At 42.3% G+C, this 12670-nt stretch overlaps 1 protein-coding gene across 1 annotated transcript in view; it reads left to right on the top strand.

Moving 5' to 3' along the window:
* Window positions 1-379: 379 nt before the first annotated feature.
* The window catches only part of LOC124136038 (protein Wnt-2b-like), a 74118-nt gene continuing 61827 nt past the window's right edge, over window positions 380-12670 (top strand). Inside the window, exon 1 of the mRNA XM_046501793.2 lies at window positions 380-465. The gene's annotated coding sequence lies outside the window, so the exon portion shown is untranslated. The remainder of the gene's footprint in view (window positions 466-12670) is intronic.

Raw genomic sequence — 12670 nt, 5'->3', positions numbered from 1 at the left:
CATGATTCAATTTGTGCGTCCTACATATTTAGAACACATACCTTTCCATTCCTCTTTTCATATTTGGTCAGGATATTATATCAATATATTCGTATAAACCGGCAGTATATGGCCGCCTAGCATTTGATGTGTATATTTTCACAGGTAGAAAAACGCACCCTAAAACCAGATGTGTCTGCGTTAGCTTAATAGCCCGTTATCTTCACTCTGGGATTCGCTTTGATGTTTGCGCGGCGCCTCGGCCTGCTATCTACGATCAAAGGAACAACTTGACAGCCTATACCTTAGTTTTTTGCCATTATTTATTTTCATGTTTCCAAGAGGCTCAGCGGAAGATATACTCCAGCAGTTTAAAGTTTGAAATATACGATCCTGGTCATTTTCATGTTAAGCATCGTTCGCGAAAGGCGTGGGATTAACGTTGTTCTTTATCCCGGGATTTTAATGATGAATTACTCATATTTGGTAAGTTGGACTTAATTACTGATTATGATATTGCTGTGCAACCGTTTCTTCTTTTAAGTATTATAATGCTGTGTAACTGTACGCTTTTCCATACATTTCTCTGTTTTGTCCGTTTTTCTTGTATATTAGTTTAACGGTTTTAAAGTTTACTCATATGTGTATTTATTACTCAAGGAAAGTATACGTTTCTTACTTTTTGCAGGATTGCAGTCTTATGTTACACATACCTCATTAATATACGATATTTGCTGCAATAGGATCTTGCATATGCTCTCATGGCGCAATGTAAACATGGCTGTTGTGTCCTCACGTTTCCCTCACATGCGTCCTCGGCATATTGAGGACATATTGAGGACATATGTCCACGTCGCACACATGTCCTCCCGATGTTGGCTGCAGTGGGTTCCATAACACAATCAACAAACTCCTTGTTCTGTTTATTCACATCTTACAGAACTGTAAACATCGCAAACAGAATGTAACCTTCATAAATATGTTGTTTTTTATCGTTGAGATCTGTGTATCATGTTCTATGTGGTTTTGAAGTAGTTCTGGACAACGGTATATATGCTGATTAGCTGTTAATGAATCTTTGCATTGGCCTTGTATTCTAGTCTCTTGTCTTTTTATCCTGTGATTATACGTAAGTTTCTATACTTGAATGCTTTCAGAACCCTAGACACTGATACAGTTACTTGCCCATTCTAGTACCCCACAATGCAGTGACGTGCATTAACGTTATAACATGGCTTCTTGTCGACAATGCTTCGTCTTCAGACCAGGAGATTCCAGACATGTTTTAACATGCTGCGAAGGACATGGAGTAACTCTATCACGTTATGTATACTTTTTAGAAGGTATTTTAAAAGAGTAAACATGTTATCACACTCCGCTTCATCAGAATGAATCAGTAATATGATTTTCCTTTCTGCGCTTGATGACAGATAAGACATGCACGCGTGGAGCATCAATCAGTCGCTGTGTTGCACGCATGTAGTACGTGCTCTGTGTCAATCCTGGTCTCCTGCAAGGCGAGGAAATTGGGATTTTAAACCTGCGTAATAACATGTTTCTCGTTAATGCGAATCTTCAGGGCGATTGTTCTTTGGAACATCTACACTTTAAAATGACCCATACCGTTGGATGCATACGTAAATCTGTTAATACGGACAATTCCCCGTCCGGTATAAGCGAGTTTCACTTTGTGTGAGTGTGTGTGTGTGTGTGTGTGGTGTGTGTTTGTGTGTGTAATGTGCATATGTGTGTGCATCTAGTGTGTGTAATGTGCATATGTGTGTCTGTGTATAATGTGCATATATGTGTGCGTGTATGTCTAATGTGTGTCGTGTATGTCTAATGTGTGTCTGCCTCTGTGCGTGGGGGGTAGGGGTGTTTATGAATTCCGTGTTACCTGTGTTGGATACCTGTGTTGGGCGGTATGAGATAGGTGTATCAAGTATGGGCGGGAGCAACGTAACGGTTATATCCCTCAGTTCCCAAGTCTTGATATGCCAGTCCTATTTTGATTCCAACCGCCTCAATCTGCCCCCGCCACCTTGAGGATCATGCAGTTCAGTGCTTGACATACGTGTCTAGATTTGTCTCCGCCCACATCCAATTCTTGATACGAATCCGTCAACCTGTGAATACTTTACTCCACCCACTTCAGTTCACACCCCGCCTTTGGACCCTGGACTCCACCCGTCACATTCACTCTCCCGTACGTCAATATCTCGACGAGCACATTCACTAGCGATACCACTCCTTCAAATCTCGACACGCCTTGGCATGATGCCTAACCCAGTTCAAACCCTTAGACACTTCTCCATACTTCTCTCTATCTCAATTCTTGACCGGGGAGGGGCGGTGGAGTAGCTTAGTGGTTAAAGCGTTCGCTCGTCACGCCAAAGACCCGGGTTCGATTCCCCACATGGGTACAATGTGTGAATTTCGTGATATTGCTGGAATATTCTAAATGCGGCGTAAAACCATACTCACTCACGCTCGACCGGGGAACACGGATGGCTTAATGTTCGTCTAAGGCGCCGCAATCGTCTATGTACAGTTAACGTCGCTAAGGCGTTCCAGAAACCTATGATCGTGGGTTCGAATTTTCTAGGTTTGTCGGCACCATTACCGTGATCATGGTTGTCACCAAACTGCATCACTTCGGGCTTTCTTCAGACATCAAGCTGATGAAGTTACTAATGTATGGTCAAAGCAGATTTAGACAAAACACAGATTCAATTCTCGATAGCCCTTCCACTCTGGATGTTGACCCCATAAGCTACACATGACAAATAGGTGGCAGGTGTGTAATGGGAATCTGTGGGTATATCCGGTGTTGTGTTATTAAATCGAAACATCAAACCATGACAATAGTATCTAACATACAGATATGACACACGTCACACATGCCATCTAAACATGAGTGAGTTGGGTTTGACACCACTTTGAACAGTTTTCCAGTCATATCACGGCATGGCAGCTTAATGTGGAAGGAAAGCCCGAAGTGAAGCAGGTATCAGACATTTACCATTTTGGTGAAGCCTACGAGCACGGGTATGGTGCTGACAAATCTAGAAACAAAATCGGGCGAGCCGGGATTCGAAACCACAATCATAGATTTCTGGCATGCCCAAGGGACGCAACTCTACACAGCGAATTGCGGTGCCGTAGACGACTGGGCCACCTTTGACGCCATCAAAACATGACACATGGGTTTCCTTGTAGTTATAACACAAGTCACACATGACATCTGAATAGGACACCTTGTTTCTTGTGCATTGTTTTCAGAGGTGGTACATTAACGTCCATATAATGCCCTTCAACTCGTCCTTAAGTCACATGACACTAGGGAGAAAAAATACCAAAAGTGTCCACGCACTCATGACGCGCGGCGGTCGGGTAGCCTAGTGGTTAAAGCGTTCGCTCGCCACGCCGAAGACCCGGGTTCGATTCCCGACATGGGTACAATGTGTGAAGCCCATTTCTGGTGTCCCCCGTCGTGATATTGCTGGAATATTGCTAAACGCGGCGTAAAACCATACTCACTCACTCATGACGCGATCAGAACATCCCCAGGTTAAAGATTTGAGGCTCAAATCGTTCGACCAGAGATGCACACAAACAGCGAAAGACATTTTCGAGGTTGATCAGTCAAAATTACCTTAGCACAGACCATCCCACTTCTCAGTATTAGCTTCGTCTTTTTATCGCATTCCATTGACATTCCATCTCCTATTATTGCCCCCTCCCCCGCCCCTTCCCCTTCACCACCACAAACAGAATACACCACCCACATCACACCCTCCTTTATCAATAACGCAGGTAAGACTCCATAAATTCTAGAGCAATCGAGATGGTCTTATTAACATCTTTAAATAAATGCTATTACCGTGTTAAAAAAAACCCTGAAACAATTCTTTCTTTACTTCGTAATAAAACCAGTCTATATTTAGTCCCCTGGTAATTCATCTGTCAATGCGCGCGCACAACCCACTCTGGCTACAGAGGGTGTCGTTCATCATTTCCTAACGGTTACTTAAATATCAGAGGCGTAATTACACGCGAAAGCTGCGGAAGACTGAAAAATATCGCTTACTGTCCGCGTCCGGGGGGTGGGGGGCAACGCTTTCGTGGATGCTACGCACCTCAGTAATTAGTTTTGGAAACTTCAAGCCGGATTGTTTAAATTGCAAGGCCCAATGATCCAAGGTGGTGCAAGCTAAATCACGTGATACGCTAGCTAGGAGAAACAGATGTGGAAAATAAAAGATTTTATAATCGAGTGTGTTTATTTTAACGCCTTCGACGAAAGAAATGCATAAACATTGCTGGGAGGAGGCTCCTGTGTTTTGTGGAGAATTTCCTCCAAACGATATTGTTATATAACAGGATTTTCACGTTTCTTTAATACAAAGTGAATAATGTACTTTTACGCCGTTATCGATGAGATAAATACAGATAGACACAATTTTATGGATAACAACTTCTTTAATACTGTAAAAAGCGACGTTTCGGTATAGATCCTTATACCGTTGTCAAGCGATCTTTACCGAAACGTCGCTTTTTACAGTATTAAAGAAGTTGTTATCCATAAAATTGTGTCTATCTTGTTCACTAGCTCATGGAAGTGGTCAGTGTCCATGATGACTGTGGCCTTGCCCTTGTCAGCAGGGGCAATCTTGATGGCTTGACAACGGTATAAGGATCTATACCGAAACGTCGCTTTTTACAGTATTAAAGAAGTTGTTATCCATAAAATTGTGTCTATCTTGTCATCCGCCAACTTCTAAGTAATGCCTATCAAACAAGAGATAAATACAACCAACTTTGAACCGCCCTTGAACTTTTTTGTTGAACGATTGTTCAAGGAGTTTAAATAACGATTATGTCTGTTAATAACTGTATGAGTTTCATTTGTGACTAAACATTAAATTGTGTGTGCGGTTTGATTAATGAGCATGTATTGAAAATCAGGTGGGATCTTTATAACTGACCTTGTGGTTTAATTAAAGATTTTATCTATATGTACTACCGACAAAACATCAGGGAACTGATGAAATGATAAAGAAGGTGTAATGACGATATATGTCTGTAAAATTAATTTCGGGCGATATATGCACGACACCTTGATGGCATACTGTCGATTAACTTGCGTATGGTTTGACTTTGGTAATGTCCGCCATTCCATCCGAAGAGCTACCCCAAGATTGGCCACGCTGGCGGTGATGGGTCTCTCGCGTACACTCTCCACCCGAGAACATCCCACAGGTGCTCTGTTGGGGACATGTCAGGGGACGTAGCGGGCCTGTCCAATGTCCGTGTGCCTTCTCGTGGAAGGTAATCGGTTACGACCTGGGCACAATGTTCAAAAGTTCAAACATTCTGCCGATAATTCTAGCGAATGGAACAACGACAGGACGCACATTTGCGTTGACATATCCATTCACCACCACAAACAGAATACACCACCCACATCACACCCTCCTTTATCAATAACGCAGGTAAGACTCCATAAATTCTAGAGCAATCGAGATGGTCTTATTAACATCTTTAAATAAATGCTATTACCGTGTTAAAAAAAACCCTGAAACAATTCTTTCTTTACTTCGTAATAAAACCAGTCTATATTTAGTCCCCTGGTAATTCATCTGTCAATGCGCGCGCACAACCCACTCTGGCTACAGAGGGTGTCGTTCATCATTTCCTAACGGTTACTTAAATATCAGAGGCGTAATTACACGCGAAAGCTGCGGAAGACTGAAAAATATCGCTTACTGTCCGCGTCCGGGGGGTGGGGGGCAACGCTTTCGTGGATGCTACGCACCTCAGTAATTAGTTTTGGAAACTTCAAGCCGGATTGTTTAAATTGCAAGGCCCAATGATCCAAGGTGGTGCAAGCTAAATCACGTGATACGCTAGCTAGGAGAAACAGATGTGGAAAATAAAAGATTTTATAATCGAGTGTGTTTATTTTAACGCCTTCGACGAAAGAAATGCATAAACATTGCTGGGAGGAGGCTCCTGTGTTTTGTGGAGAATTTCCTCCAAACGATATTGTTATATAACAGGATTTTCACGTTTCTTTAATACAAAGTGAATAATGTACTTTTACGCCGTTATCGATGAGATAAATACAGATAGACACAATTTTATGGATAACAACTTCTTTAATACTGTAAAAAGCGACGTTTCGGTATAGATCCTTATACCGTTGTCAAGCGATCTATACCGAAACGTCGCTTTTTACAGTATTAAAGAAGTTGTTATCCATAAAATTGTGTCTATCTTGTTCACTAGCTCATGGAAGTGGTCAGTGTCCATGATGACTGTGGCCTTGCCCTTGTCAGCAGGGGCAGTCTTGATGGCTTGACAACGGTATAAGGATCTATACCGAAACGTCGCTTTTTACAGTATTAAAGAAGTTGTTATCCATAAAATTGTGTCTATCTTGTCATCCGCCAACTTCTAAGTAATGCCTATCAAACAAGAGATAAATACAACCAACTTTGAACCGCCCTTGAACTTTTTTGTTGAACGATTGTTCAAGGAGTTTAAATAACGATTATGTCTGTTAATAACTGTATGAGTTTCATTTGTGACTAAACATTAAATTGTGTGTGCGGTTTGATTAATGAGCATGTATTGAAAATCAGGTGGGATCTTTATAACTGACCTTGTGGTTTAATTAAAGATTTTATCTATATGTACTACCGACAAAACATCAGGGAACTGATGAAATGATAAAGAAGGTGTAATGACGATATATGTCTGTAAAATTAATTTCGGGCGATATATGCACGACACCTTGATGGCATACTGTCGATTAACTTGCGTATGGTTTGACTTTGGTAATGTCCGCCATTCCATCCGAAGAGCTACCCCAAGATTGGCCACGCTGGCGGTGATGGGTCTCTCGCGTACACTCTCCACCCGAGAACATCCCACAGGTGCTCTGTTGGGGACATGTCAGGGGACGTAGCGGGCCTGTCCAATGTCCGTGTGCCTTCTCGTGGAAGGTAATCGGTTACGACCTGGGCACAATGTTCAAAAGTTCAAACATTCTGCCGATAATTCTAGCGAATGGAACAACGACAGGACGCACATTTGCGTTGACATATCCATTCACAATAACCAAATCAATTCGCCTGTCATGTGCTATACCACCCCACACCATAACACTACCGTCCCCATACCGATCATGGTCAAGAATTGTTGCCCGGGCATACCGCTCGCCGCTACGTCGCCAACAACGTTTCCTGCCATCTGTATATCGGAGGTAAAAACGCTATGTAACGCCATTGGCACACAGTCCGTCCCTGGTGTTGCCTTGCCCACCCCCATCTTTGCCGCCTATGATAAGCTGTTAGGGTCACACCCTTTACAGGACGCCTTGCTTTTTGGCAAGCTACATAGAGCCGGGTTTTGACTATATATGTTGAAATTCGCATCCTTTATTGTATGGAATTACCTATTGATAACATGATTTGAATTCATGGCGTAGTGGAATTAATGTAATGAGACGATCTAGGTTCGTTTTTGTAGGCCATGCTACGCCCAGGTCCCATTGCAAACCCCACACGTTTGACGGTACTTATCCCACAGTCGGGATTTTGCCAAACAGTCAGGATTGGGATACTGACGTCGCCCCTTCTGTCGAATTCGCAATTTGCCATTATCATTGAGATAGTTTCTGGGAGTCATTCTTAAGCGTGTGCTCAGCTCAACTGCTTTTGTGATTGTGAGTTCCTCCAAAGGTGCACACTTTGGCGTCTGTGGAGTTAGATGTTGCGTTCAGATGCAACGCCACAGTATTGTATATGAACAAACAATGATAGCTACATTCAAATAATTAGTTCCCTTATTTTGGTCGGTTACATGTGGATTGTAATGTATCATTCAATCTAAAAATTATTATGCGTGTGGTGGTGGGGGAGTGGGGGGGGGGGGGGGGGGGGGGGAGAATTTAAGATTGTCTATATGGTGAGTGAGTGAGTGAGTGAGTATGGTTTTGCACCACTTTTAGAAATGTTCCAGCAATATCACGACGGGGGATACAAGGAATTGGCTCCTTACATTGTACCCATATGGGAAATCGGCCCTGGATCTAACGCTTTAACCACTAGGCTACCCCAACGCCCCACTATATTGTGAATAACGTTTAAAGCTGAAACAGGTGCAATATGAAACCTATTTCGGACACATCCTGTATTTATGCAGCATATACCTCAGCGTGTTTACCTGCTTGCGGGGATATGTTCCACACGCATGTTGACCCCCTTATATATCTTGTAGAAGAGTATTTGTGCGCCAATATACGCTAGTTCCTCCATGGCCTTTCCATGTAAACATCTAAGACCTGCATCACTTCTCGATTTTACTCCAATCGTAAGCAGACGTGCTTCATATGACTGGAATACCGTTTAAAGAGCGTTAAATTCAGCATCACTCACTCAATGATTCATGACGTGCTGACGTGCCAATATTTGACCTTCCCTTCAGCATTGACCTTCATCCACTCTCTTCCGTTACCACCGGAAGTCTCTGGAACCTTTTAATTCAGTTTCTGATATGAGAAATAATATAAGTATGTATCCTTGTGGACAATAATAATAATAATAATAATAAGTAGTAGTACCATTGATCAGGTCATAACCGATCCCTTTTCCATCCTCATTGTACGCGAAGTTGACCAATCATCTTTCCAGTCTTCAGGTAACATGTGAACTTTTCTTTCATTTGTGTAATAATACTGAATCATCTTCGATTATCCAGTGTATAATATTTTCCATTCTGTTATAATATATGTCCCAATTCGCCACCATAGCACTGTTACGGAGTCTCTTATTTATATTTTAGCACAGAATTTCTCTCGCCCGTTAGAGTGATTTGATTGGATAGCTATATTTCAGCGTCGTGTCTTTCACATCGACCGCATTCGGGTATTAATCATAACAGAATGCACAGGTTATACACACAAGACGATCGAGGGTGATGGAAAACCAGGTGTTTATGTGGAAGCAAAATGTCAGTGTAAATCTATGCCTGTTGTCGCCAAGCAGGAGAAGCTTAACATGGCGGATGGCGGGTTGTCAAAGGTCAAGGTCATTATCATATGTAGGTCATATTATATCTCATGTACAAGGGTAAATAAATTAGTTCATATGTAAAATATGTATCAAAGTCAGAGAACTCACCTCTTTCGCGTAGAATTGATGTCTTCATTGTTGTACAATTATGCGCCATAATAACATTTTCAAATGTTCACAAATTCGTCCATTTGGGGACTATGTTTCTACCTTGTGAGATTGTGAGTGAATGTCGTTTTACGCAGCCGTCAACGCTGTTCCAGCTTTATCTTAGTATCTAGCCTGGATCAGGCAAACCAGTCACTGAAAGCACGAACAACGATCCACGCCGTCGACCACACAATTAGCCGGGTCACAAAGCCTCCTTTCAATTCAAATTAGCCGACTCTTTAGAGCACAAGCATTTAAAGCAACTAAGTCGCCTACATGGGACTAATTCCACCAACCAGGTTCCATTGGGAGTAAAAGGCAAAATAGCGGTCAAAAATATTTGAATGGATCACTGACAATCGGTGATGACAGCAGGTGTTCGCGGAAAGGGTAATCATAGTTTTTGATTACCCTTTCATCTGCTTCCTTTCTTTTCCTTTGTTTGTTGTTTAACGCCGCACTCAGCAACAATTCAGCTATATGATGGCGGTCTGTCTGGGCCAGACAATCCAGTGATTGACATGAACATCGATCCACGCAATTGGGATACGATGACATGCATCAACCAAGTCAGCGAGTCTGACCACCCGACCCCGTTAGTCACCTCTTACAACGAGCATAGTCACATTTTACGGCAACATGGGCTGCAGAAGACCTATTCTACCCCGGATCTTCATGGTCTCATCTGTTTCCACCGCTTCTTGTGTTATGTGACATGATTCCGTCCTTGCAACCATCTGGAGAAACAAACAGTGTTCTTGTACCAACGTTCTGTTGGCATCGGTGGTTTATCCAAATTAGATCAATGTCACGTGGAGATGTTTCCAAAAGCTACATGGTAGTTCTGGACATATGAAACTACATAATTGCGATTTTATTTCATAATCATAAGATATCTACACTAAAAGTTCACTGTACGATTCCAACTACACCATGAGCATGCATTATGAATCACAATCACTTAGTGATAAGAGGTGTTCGCGAAAAGGTGAGCTTATCCTGCCCCACCGGTGGCACCCGTCACAAACACTTGCAAAGGCAAGTCAATCTTTCACCTTTAAATACACGCGAACATACAGAACGAGTCGAAATAGGGAATTGCATCGGACATCATATTTGTCACTAGTGGGTCATATTTGGAAACGTCCTCCATATATATGTACCACAAAACGTTGCGAATGGCTTAATGAGGCCTTGACTGATGCACCCCTGATCCAACAACTTTTGACAACTAAAGGGTTGGTGGTTAAGGTTTTTTTCAAGATTATATTTCCACTAACTTTACTTCACAGGTAATAACGACTCAATCATCAATAATCAGCCCAAATAGAAATTATATTTCAAAATAATCCTTCATTAAATGATGCATAAAAATATAGAAAAAAAATATGCATCTTGTCATATATTGACACGTTGATTTTGTCCATCCTATCAACTCTTGACACAATGATATCTCCCTGCTGTCAACACTTGACACAATGATATCTCCCTCGCTATCTGAATGATCTTCACACAATACTAAAAGACATTGTCTGCAAGCCCCCCGGTGCTCGAGGGGCCGCCTGTCAGAACACGATACTGACACAGTCAGAGATAGGGTCAATTTACCTGTCGTTTTTCCCCTAACTCCATCTATTCATGTCTCTTATATGTTCTTTTTCATTGCATGCATGTAGACTCCCTGGCCAGGACATACATCATCCATGTCTGGAGCCATTCTATTCGATATGCCTTGTTTGAAGGGAGTACATCCCTCCATAAGGCACCTTGGGCATGGTTAAATGCGGACATGTGGACATATGTTCAATGTGTTTTGGTGCATAACAATCATTTGTCTTCGTTATGAAGATCGAAATCCCCCTGTCGTCAAGTGTAACGTTATTATTCAAAAACAAACTTTGTTTTAGCGGATGTGAATTCTGCAACGTGGGTAGCGTTAAGACGCCAACTTTGAAAAATGGCTCGAGTGCCATTGAGGGGATGAGAGGGGATGTTTGAAATTGTTCGAAGTAGTCTTAAAATATCCATGCACTTCAAACTGTACCTCCTTGATCAGCTGCCATTTGTGATGGGTGACCATGGCAACTCGCTGGTGCCATTTTCTTGTTCATATTGAGGACAAAGAACGTCATAGCGTACTGATAGATATTCAACAGATTCATCTACGTTTATTAATATTTTGTAATCGTTTTTATTGTTTATTTGTTCTTTAACGCCGCACTCAGCAGTATTCCAGCTGTATGACGTCGGTCTGTTAATAATCGAGTCTGGACTAGACAATCCAGTGATTGTTATCATCAACATCGATCTACGCAATTGGGATACGATCACATGCATTAACCAAGTCAACTGACCACCCGATCCCGTTAGTCGCCTTTTACGGCATCATGGGTTGCTGAAGACCTATTCCAACCAGGATCATCACTGGTATTATTCGTTTTTAGAATGAATAAGTGAGTGAGTCAAGTTTTTCGCCGCTTTTAGCAATATCCGAGACATATCACGTCGGCGACACAAGGAATAGGCTTCACACATTGTAACCATTTGGGGAATCGAACGACGTGACGGGCGATAGCTTTAACCACTAGGCTATCCTGTCGCCCGGTATGTTTGGAACAGTTACATTCATTGATAAAAAAATGACTCTGAGTCATCAAAAACATTATGTTAAATACGACTGTCCCGTAAATGCGTTTGTACCGTTACTACCGTTAAAACGTTCAAACAAACTCGCAGTTGTGCACTGGACACTAATCCCAACGTCTTGACATACACAAAATGGACATAAGGCTTGGAGTAAGGTTTGTTTCCCCATGGGTAAAATGTTGACCATCCAATCTTCCCACCTGCAACCCCATCCACCGCCCCGTTGGCGTTATTGATGGAATATTGCTGAAAGCAGCACCCATTGATACCATTCGTTCGTCAAATATAATCCCCCATTGTCACAAACAGCTTTATCTAGTTGGATACAAGTATAGGCCTTCCAGATAGACTAGGGGCGGTGGGGTAGCCTAGTGGTTAAAGCGTTCGCTCGTCACGCCGGAGACCCAGGTTCAATTCCCAATCTGGGTACAATGTGTGAAGCCCATTTCTGGCGTCCCCCGCCGTGATATTGCTGGAATATTGCTAGAAAAGTGGCGTAAAACCATACTCACTCACTCTTTATAGACCTGTCTGTGACATGCATTTCAATATTAACAGTTTTATATTACTCATAGTTCTGTGATCTCAAAACAAAAATCAAGCGATGCGATATGCTTTTCTTCAACCAGCGACACTTCGTTTGTCTGGAAACTTCGATTTCCGGGCGCTCCAGCCAGGAACCTTAACATTAACTGCCACGCAAAAGAAAGTGAGTCAGCGAGTATTGTTTTACGCCGCTTTTAGCAATATTCCAGCAATATCACGGCGGGGGGCATCGTAAATGGTCTTCACACATTGTACCCATGTGGGGATTC

Source organism: Haliotis rufescens, unplaced genomic scaffold, assembly GCF_023055435.1.
Source record: "Haliotis rufescens isolate VD_foot unplaced genomic scaffold, xgHalRufe1.0.p SCAF_44, whole genome shotgun sequence".
Classification (NCBI taxonomy): domain Eukaryota; kingdom Metazoa; phylum Mollusca; class Gastropoda; order Lepetellida; family Haliotidae; genus Haliotis; species Haliotis rufescens.
This window is presented reverse-complemented; position numbering and strand designations above follow the sequence as displayed.